This window comes from Hyaena hyaena, unplaced genomic scaffold (assembly GCF_003009895.1).
Source record: "Hyaena hyaena isolate Hyena2069 unplaced genomic scaffold, ASM300989v1 scaffold_754, whole genome shotgun sequence".
Lineage (NCBI taxonomy): Eukaryota > Metazoa > Chordata > Mammalia > Carnivora > Hyaenidae > Hyaena > Hyaena hyaena.
The window spans coordinates 928,897-937,669 of NW_024081381.1; positions in this window are offsets into that span (position 1 = coordinate 928,897).

Genomic DNA, 8,773 nt, shown 5'->3' on the forward strand with positions numbered 1-8,773 from the left:
CCAGGTATTAAACTCTTAGGCTCTCAGGGGGTTAGAACGTTACTGTGTGTGAATCAAGAGCCTGGGTCTACAGAGGCTCAGAACTTAGTGACCATGAGGAGGTGAGCAAATGCATGAAGGCGGAGATTGGGGTGATGCTTCTAGAAGCCAAGGCATGTCAAAGACTGCCAGCAATCCACCAGTTGCTAGGCGAGCGGCACGGACAGATTCTCCCTTGCAGTGTCAGAAGAAACCAACCCTATCGACACCTTGATCTCGGACTCCTGGCCTCCAGAACTGTGAGACAATAAATTTCTGTTGTTTAATCCCTGTAGTTTGTGGCAATTTGTTACAGAAGATTGAGTAAACATATATCAATTTTTGGTCAGTTTATAGATGGTTTCCACCACTCTGGCCTGGCCCACATGGCTGCCCTCTGGTCACTTCTGAAGCTGCCTGGACGCTTGGCTGAGGCTTATAAGAAATCTCCTCCCCAATCACACCTGGAATGGTCAGACTCAGGGTAGCACTGATCAATACATTCTCAGAAAGAGGACATAGATATGGTCTGTCTGGTGGGGAACCTGGAGGGCCGGGCTGGGCAGCCGGCTTCCTGCACTGTCTGTCGGGGCGTCCCTTTCTGACTGTTTCTCAGAAGCTGCATGGAGGATGTTTCTGGGACATAGAGTGTGTTTTCATATCGGGGTCTGCATCTGGGCCCTATTGTCACTTCCCCAGATTTTCCGCCATTGACGTCATGGCGGCCGGATGCGCTGGGCTTCATCGGCACCAAGGAGGAAGAGAAGGGGGCAGATACCCCACCCCACGGGTTTCGTTCCGAGAATTGGCTGGCCCATCCTGCAGCGGGCTTGGCCCACGTGGGGGTGATGTGGGTGCTTGCGGATGTGGTGAATGACGTCCATCTGGCCACCATGACAAGCCCTGGGCCCTGTAGACCTGGCCCTTCTTGGGTCATGGAGAGGCCCAAGGTTTGATGCTTGGGGAGTACCATGTAGAGGTATTGGGACCCTGGGGGTCTTCAAATGGTACTATGCCAGAATCTCAGAATCATAGAACATCATTTCTCAGGTTCAAAGGATCCCAGAATCTCAAACCCACTCTACAGGGTTCATGGGTCCAACCTCTCAGTATAGGAAGGCTAATGTCAATGGTGTCCAAACTCGAACTTCCTGAAGGACAGGAAGGTCACTACTTCATAGAACCTCTGGCCTACCAGGCTTGGAAACGTAGCAAGCCTCCTCTTAGCCTCCCTCCTAAGTTCTGTGAAGGCAGGAGGATCGGAATCATCTCTCCTTCCCCAGCTTGGGGCTGGGCTCTGCCACTAACTAGCTATAAACTCTCCTCAGGCTCCTATATAAAGTAGGACAGTAATAGTACCCTTCTGCTAAAGTTAATGTACATGAAATGCTTAACAAAATGTCAGTGCTCAGTAAATGAACATGTACAGGGCCTTAGTCTCCCTGTCCATTCTGGGATGATGTTCCCATACTCATAGCCATTCCACAAGAGACGGAGTGAGGCGGGGAGGTAGAGACCAGTGTGCCTTCCTCTAGGGCCTCATGGCATGGAGCAGGAAAAGCCTCCGCCTTTGCTAGTAGAGAGCCCATTGCCAGGCTCTATGGAGGGGCTCCAAGATGGAAGTTACCAGGGGCCAGGGTCAACTCTGGGGACATGACTGAGCTCTATCCATAGCCAGACCCACACATCGACTGACTGACTTATGTCCCTCCAGTATCACCACCCTCTGGACACAAGGCCTCTGAACCCATGGGACTGTGGGACCCCACCCAGAGTAGCTCTTGTGAGGCTGGGTCCCACACTGGCCCATGTGGCCATGGAACCTCCTGCCTAAGTAAAGGTCCAAGTCATGAGAAGGCAGAAGGGGGAATGGCAGCAGCTGGGGGGAGCGGGCAGCTCAGGTTTCCCTCCTCCCCTCATGGGTGCTGAGAAGTAAACTGAGGCCCACGGTGGGGGGAGACAGAACCAGGGTCCCACCAAGAATCCCACGGTCTGAGCTTGGGTCTCAACTTTGCTATTGCTTCTCTGTGAGTCCTTGGGAGAAGCCCTCCTGCCCATCTCTTGGCCTCAGTTTGCCCCCTTGTACACTGGGTGGGGAGAGGCATGGAATAGAAGAGAGACAGGGCCCTTCTGCTTTGTGTCTGGGTGAGTTGCTAACATGTCTACAGGGCATCAAGTTGACAACTGCCCTTCTATCCAGGGGAGTGTCTGAGAGACAGGGATACGTAGAGACAGAGACAGAAACAGAAAGAGACAGGCAGATAGACATAGGGGAACAGAAAGACCCAGAGAACAAGAGACACAGAGAGATGGGAGAAACATGAGGTGGGACAGAGATACACAGAGAGTGAGCAATGCTGAGAGAAAGACAGAGTGACAGAGATGGGGGGAGGGGAACTCATAGGAGCAGAAAGTCATAGAAGTACACACAAAAAGGGAGACAGAAAATGAGAGAAACAAAAAGGACAAGAGACAGAAACAACAGCACAGGGAGATAGAGAGAGGGAGGGAAAGAGAGAGAGGGAGAGAGAGAGTTATGCCCCGGATAAGAACAGTTCCTGTCAACTGGTCTTTGGCTGGAGGAACTGAGGCTGCATCAAATAAGAAGGAATAATGAAGGGCAAGACGCTGGGACCTAAGGCCAGGGAATGTATTGTACTGCAAAGCAACAATCAACAAATCAGGATGGCCCAGGTATAAGAACAGACACTAAGAAACAGAACAAAATGGAAAACTCAATCACAGACCCATGTCTAGAGAGAATCGAGTTTGTGATGAATGTGGCACTTCAAACTGGGAGGCAGTAGAAGATAATATTGTTTAACAAACGTTTCTGGGACAATTAAGGGGAATATAAAGTTATTGAATGAATAATCAGTCCATTTTCCCACCCATTCCTTCTGCCCAGTTTGAAATGTCACAATCATCATGTGTCCTGCAATAAACTCCAGATCTATTAAAGAGATAAATAATAATATCTAATGCTGCTCTTGGGTTTACTGAATGCCAGGCTCTATGCTAAGCACTTAACATGGTTAAGAGATTTAATCCTTACAACAACTCTTTGAGGTAGGTACTCCTAGAATCATCACAGTACATATGAGGAAATGAAGGTACAGACAAGTTAAATGCCTGGCTAAAAATCACACAGATGGCTTGGGGTGAGACTGGGTTTGTCCCAGACAGTCTGGCTCCAGTACCCACACTCTTAACCTCCACAGCAAATGGAAAAAATGAAGCCATAAAAGAGACTAGAAGCCAACACAGGTGAACATTTATCTCATTTTCAAGGACTTTCTAAGCACAAAACCAGAGACAGCAACCACAGAAGAAAAGAGTAACCCATATATAAAAACATCATAGCATCACAAAACTCCATAAACAAATAGAAAAATTGAGTGATGAATTGGGGGAGATACTTACTACACATTATGGCTATTCGAAGGTTAATATCCTTTCTAAATAAAAAGCTTTGACAAATCAATAAGAAAAAAATGGACTACCCTATTAGTACTAAGGATATGACCAGAAGACTTAAGAAAAAGTATGAATGATCAATAAACAGTATAAGTATTCAAAGAATGAAAATGTCAACAATGTGGTAACATTTTTTCTTACCTGTTATGCTGAGAAAGGATTTAAAAAATGATAATACCCACCTAGGGGCTAGCTCAAGTACAAGGAGCATAAAACAGGACAAACTTTTGGAAGAACAATTTGCAGAGAGGGTCAGAAACCTTAAAAATGCACACATCTCTTGCCCCGGCAACTCCATTTTCAGGAATCCAAGGAACTAATCAGGGATGATTCTGGGGAAAAACTAGAAACAACCCAAATGTCTAATAATTGGCACTTGGTTAATTCATGGTTCATACCAATGTGAGGACAGTCTTGACAGCCATGAAAGATCATCTGTTGAAACAATTTTTGTGATCTACAAAAATGCTCCCATACATTGAATAAAGCAGGAACAAACCAATAGAGAGAGTGGTTCAAATTTGGTTTAAAAAAATACTAACAGCAAACAGTCAGCACCTGCTAAACCTGCAGAGATGAGCTCGCCCCAGCCCTGAACAGCCTGCTTGGTTCCTGGACACGGACTCTAGACACACACACACACACACACACACACACACACACACACACAGTCCTGGGGTAGGACCACACAGCTAAACCACAGTTGCCAATGGCTCCAAGTGCCACCTAGGAGGGTCTTTCATGCTGTGCAAGCCCAAGTTCAATGAAATGTTCCGCCTGACCCGACAGCTCACAACCCTCCTTCGGTCGGGGCAAACAAAACTGATGCTCACTTTTGTAAAATGTAAATGTCTTCATCAAATCAATACACCATGATTAAGCACCAACTGTCCAAAGTTCCTTGCTGGATGGTGGGTGGGAAGGCAGGTCGGTGGGGGTGGGGGAGGCTAGACAAGAGAGCAGGAGAGACAGTGGGAGACAGACGGACCGTGGTGAAGATGCAAGAGACAGAGACAGGGAAGCTGGGCAGAGCCAGAGAAAGTGCAGTGGAGAGTCTGAGTGCTCAGGAAACAGACAGAGAAAGAGGCAGAGCAACATGGAAAAAGGGAGATAGGGCGAGCAGACAAAGAGGGATGGGAACTATCAAGAGACAAGAGATGAATAGGAGGGAGAGGTGTAGCTGAAATTTCCAGTTACACCTGGGCAGTGTTTCAGGTTGTTCAAGGCTCAGAAATTCATAAAGACGGGCAGTTGGCATATTTTTAAAATCCTGCCCATCTACATATCAATCAATTTATTTATCTTTGCCTCTACCCACCCAATGATTAAGTACTTTGCCAGTCTTCTGGCATTTATTATTACTATTATTATTGTAAAAAATATCTTACCTGACTGGAATTGCAGTAGTTGTATGTGTCTTGACGGTACCGGAGGGCCCCTTCCCGTGCCCCCCCACCCAGTGCCTACCTCTCTGCCATCTCCTCCGCTGGGCCTGCATCTGATGGGGGAGAGCAGGGACACTCACCTTGGTGAAGTGGACTCACAGAAAAGGATCAGCCAGGCTTGTGGGAAACTGTCACATATCAAAAACAACTTTGCTTTTATACCGAGAAGAAAAACCACGGTGTGGAAGCCACAGACCTCTCTCTTCTAATAATCCAATTTTTTTTTTCGATGAGTGTGTGTGCTGATAATCACGGGGTGGGGGGGGTTCTCATAGTTTTTTTCTCTCTCTTGCTCTCTCTCTCTCTCGCTCTGTTTCTCCTCTTCTTGATTATGAGACTTAAACGGAAATTTTGAAATTTTGGGTTTTTTCTTTGCCCTTTACGAGTCATCTGAAAATATGATTTCTTCCCCTCACCACAGAGGTGAGAGGTATCAATGAGATAACAGGGCTCATGAGAAACCACAGTTTTTTAAACAAAAGTGTGTAGAGTTAGAAAAAAAATATAAGGGAAAAAAACTCAAACAAATCACGGAGGCGTCCCAAGCAGGCAGAGACATCACTCTATGTGTGTGATGGGATGGGAAACACCAGGGAAAGAATCTGAATAGGACTGGTTTTCCAGAGGCTTTGCCTTGCTCTATGCCTCAGTTTCCTCTTAGGGAGAATTGGTCATCACTGCTCTTACTGCCCAGGGAAGGGAAGCTCTGCATCCCATCTTCCCACAGAGGGTGAGGGGCATGGAAGTTATTTCATGGAGAAAAATGCAGGGAGTCCCTCTCTACCCCCCTCCCCAACAATTCACAGAATCGAAAAGTCTGAGAATCACTGGCTCCCAGAATCCATTTAGCATCAGTGAGTGAGGAAAGGGAGAAAAGTCTTCTCGCCTCACCATGTCGTAGGGCCTGAGAGCTCTGACCTGGAGAGTATCCTACAGGGAAGGTCCTGACGAGGCCCTTGGTGTTAATGCATCCATCCTCATGAAGGCCAGAGACCCCCTGGGACCCCAACGGCCTCGTGGTCAGGGACACCATGACCTGATGCTTCTGAGACTCTCAGCCTTTGCGATTTTCTACTTCGACAAATCCTAGCTTCCAAGGTTTTAAGATTCCAGATTTCCACCGTCATCCCCATAGCTGACACTAATCTCCAGTTTTCTAGGTGCCAGACATAGTATTGACTGAGTCTCACAAATGATCACATTCAGTCCTCACTGCAGCCTGTTGCGGTCCGTCTTGTCATCATGGCCGTCCTACAGATGGGAAAACAGAGGCGCTGAGTAGTTGAACAACTTGCTCAAGATGATAGAACCTGGCAAGTGGGGGCTCTGCTTTCTTTGCTGTTGGGCTTAACAACCCTAAGGTTTCCTCAAGCCCAATAGTCTTGGGTTTTAAATTCTAGGGCGCAATGACAGAGAAGCTCTGAGATTTGGAGATTCTTCTGGGGGCTTGAAGCTTGTGAGGTTTTACGGTTGTCCAAGAATTGGTGGCTGCATTTCCTTACTTCAGCAGTGACCCCCTCTAACCAATGGTCAACAGAGGAGACCAAGCTCCAGGGACTTCTGATAGGTTGTGGTTGAGGCTCCCAGTCCCCGGTTCCTCAGTGCCCTGCATGGCCCAGGGTTGTCATCCAACGTGTACTCCAACTCCTCTGCAAGACTGGTTTCGGGCCTGGGGAAGAGAAATTGGAAACCGCTTTTTATTCACATGATACAAACCCAGTGGCTGAGACCCACTCCTTCGCCCCTTCACCTTTTTTCTCCCCTCCCTCCACCTCCCAAGTCCTGAAAAAAAAAAAAAGGAGAGCCTCTTTCCTTAACTCAGACTCACCTTTCTAGAAAAGCCCAAAGGGGGCCTGATGGCCTGGCTGTGTGAAGATAAGAAAAGAAAAAAAAAAAAAAAAGGTGAATAGAAAAAAAAGAGACCTAAAAAAATCAGCCAACAACAATTAACAAAAAAAAAAAAAAAAAAAAAAAACCAACCAACCCTCCCTACCATTAGTTCAAAACAAGACTTTTCACTGGTTGAGGCTTCTGAGTTGGTGGGACACATCTGAGGCCCAAAGGTGTCCTGTGTGCATAGGGCAGCCAGGGGAGGCACCAAAGTGGAATGAGGTCCTCAGGTTGGAGCCTGCAGGGACTTCATGTACAGCAGGGGCTTAACAGGTGTGGCATGTGGCTGGGAGCAAAACGGTGTGAGGAGCTTGTTCATCAGGAAGGAGTCCTGGGGAGCTGACTTTAGGGATGTTCCCAAGGCTAATGACCCCTTGTTCCTCATGGACTTGGGTCTCAACATTCTTTATACTCCCTGTATAACTATAAACTAGGCCATTTCTAGAGGCCAAGGCCTCATTCCTTGCCCCAGGACCTGTCCCCTCTTGAGAGACAGGGCTGGTTTTCTTTTACAGCGCCAGAGGTATGGGCTGCATCCTCCTGATACCCTCCCTAGGCCATCTGTCCTTTATTGTCACTCGCTCCGTGAGACGAGTGCCCAGAGAAATAGGGGTAGTTGAGTGAGGGTGGTGGTCCAGAGTTCCAGGAGGCCGCTTGAGTGGGGCTGGGGGTGTGGGAGGGGTGATGCTGCTGCTGCTGAGAGCCAGGACCATTGCAGAGTGAGGGCTGGGGGGGTCAGCTGGGCAGAGAGGGGCAGGCAGAGGTCACCACCTCCTCTCTGTACTGGACTACATCCTCTTGTGTGGAAGACTTCTTTTTAAAAAAAAAAATTATTTTTTTTTTAGAGAGAGCGAGTGTGCTCGCTTCGGCAGCACATATACTAGAGAGAGTGAGCAATCGAGCAGGGGAGAGGGGCAGAAGGAGAGAGAGAAAGGATCTTAAGCAGGCTCCGCACTCAATGCAGAGCCCAACGTGGGGTTCAGTCCCACAACCCTGGGATCATGACCTGAGCTGAAATCAAGAGTCAGATGCTCACCTGACTGAGCCACCCAGGTGCCCCTCGTGTGGAAGGCTTCTCGGGGAGAGTACATAGGGTTACACAGACACATCCGTGAAAGTCCCCAGAGAAGGGGCGGCCTTTGACAAAGACTTGAAGGAGGTGAGGAATGAAGCCATACAGACATCTGAGTGACTCCAAAGGAAACAGCCAGCTCAAAGGCCCTGAGGTGGGAGTGTGTGATTTGCTCCATGTTTAGGAAGATGGTTGGTGTGGTTAGAGTGGTGTGAGCAAGAGGAAGAGGGGAAGGAGGTATGGTCAGAGAGGGGACTTGGGGGTTAGACCATGCAGGACCTTGTAGCTCATGGTAAGGGCTTTGGCTTTTACTCTGAGTAAGGAGCAGGCCACAGAAGGGTTAGGAGTACAGTAGAGACATCAACTGCTTTAGGATTTAACAGGATCTCTCTGACTGCTGAGTGTAGAACAGACTGTAGGAATGAAGGTGGAAGCAGAGGCACCAGAGACGAGGAGGCTACTGTAGTAGCCCAGTGACTGATGATGGTGCTGGCAGTGGAGAGGGTAAGGAGAGGGTGGATTTGGGAAATATTTTGAATGGAGGGCTAACAGAATTTGTTGAAGGACGAGAGTCCTGGGCCCAGACCAGGACACAGGTAATACCTTAACAAGAAGTCAGGAAAAAAAATTCTATCTTGTGTAAGCCCCTATTCTTTTGTGATTTTTTTTCCTGTTACTTGCAACTGAATATATTCCTTCCTAACCCATGACCTCACCCTGAACACTGAGACTTAAGGAGGGGGATGTGACGGGGGGGGGGAATCTCTTCTTTCCTAGGGATGCTGTGAGTTAGAACCTTGCATACAATAGGTGTTCAGAAAACCCTCCAAGGATGGAGGGGGGATGTATGAATGGCCATGCTCAGTGGGCA